Genomic DNA, 1,048 nt, shown 5'->3' with positions numbered 1-1,048 from the left:
TGAGTCCGGATGGGTCTACTGGGTTTGATATGGTAAAACTGACAGGATTACATGTAAGGGGGGTCTGAGGTTTACTAGTGGACTACATAAAGCACCAGAGTGGTATGGGAACACTGCCAATATGGACAGTAGAACTCCCCTACATTGTCACAGTCCCCCTTCTGTCAGTATTTCATACATAGATATTTGTAGTCAGTGGCATAGGCCCAATACCACTCACAGCAGCTACACCACTCCGGGGCCATGGCCGAGCAGGCATCGAAATCGAGAGTGACACTAGAGCAGTGGTTCTCAACCTTCTGGCTCTTTAAATACAGTTCCTAATGTTGTGACCCAACCATACAATTATTTTTGTTACTACTTCATAACTTTTATGTTCCTACTGTTATGAATCATAATGTAAATATATGACACCTGAATCCAGGGATCACAGTCTCCTGGTCATCTGAACTGTTTCAGGGGTGTCCTTTATGTGAATATTTTTTTGTGCCCTTCTGTTGTAGTAAAGCTTTGATTAATTTTTGCATGGTGAGGTGAGGATGTCTCTCAGGCTGACTTGTTGTGAGGGTTCCCCATGACCACAGCGGACAAGCTGCCATGCTGAGGCGAACTTCAAGCAGCAGGAGTCACTTTAGCAGGGCTCTGGTTCTGGCTAAGTTTGTCCTTTGGATGTGTTGTTTGTGGAGCTGGTTGGGTGGTGCTGTTTTGTAGTTTAAAGCCTGCCACTGGGTATATTGTTTCTGGGGGCTGTTGAGAGGGGCAACAGTATAGGACACATTCAGCCCCCTTGCTTGGGGCTTCCTGGGAGGAGCTACACAGTGGTGAGCTTGGTCTGCACTTGTGCTGACCTCAGAGGCACTGGGGATGCTACGCTGTGAACTGAGGCCAGCTGCCTCTTGTGCTGCAAAAGGACCCTTTGGTGGTCACCACAATGTGAACTGAGGCCAGTCACTCCTTTGCAGGATATCTTACTGCAGCTACGTTCCAGTCAGCCAAGACTGGCCCCTGCTTATGTCAGGCCTGGGGCCACCTGGTGGGAGTTACAATG

The sequence above is a fragment of the Myotis davidii genome, unplaced genomic scaffold (assembly GCF_000327345.1).
Source record: "Myotis davidii unplaced genomic scaffold, ASM32734v1 scaffold203, whole genome shotgun sequence".
NCBI classification, from domain to species: Eukaryota; Metazoa; Chordata; class Mammalia; order Chiroptera; family Vespertilionidae; genus Myotis; species Myotis davidii.
Note: the sequence above shows the minus strand (reverse complement) of the source record.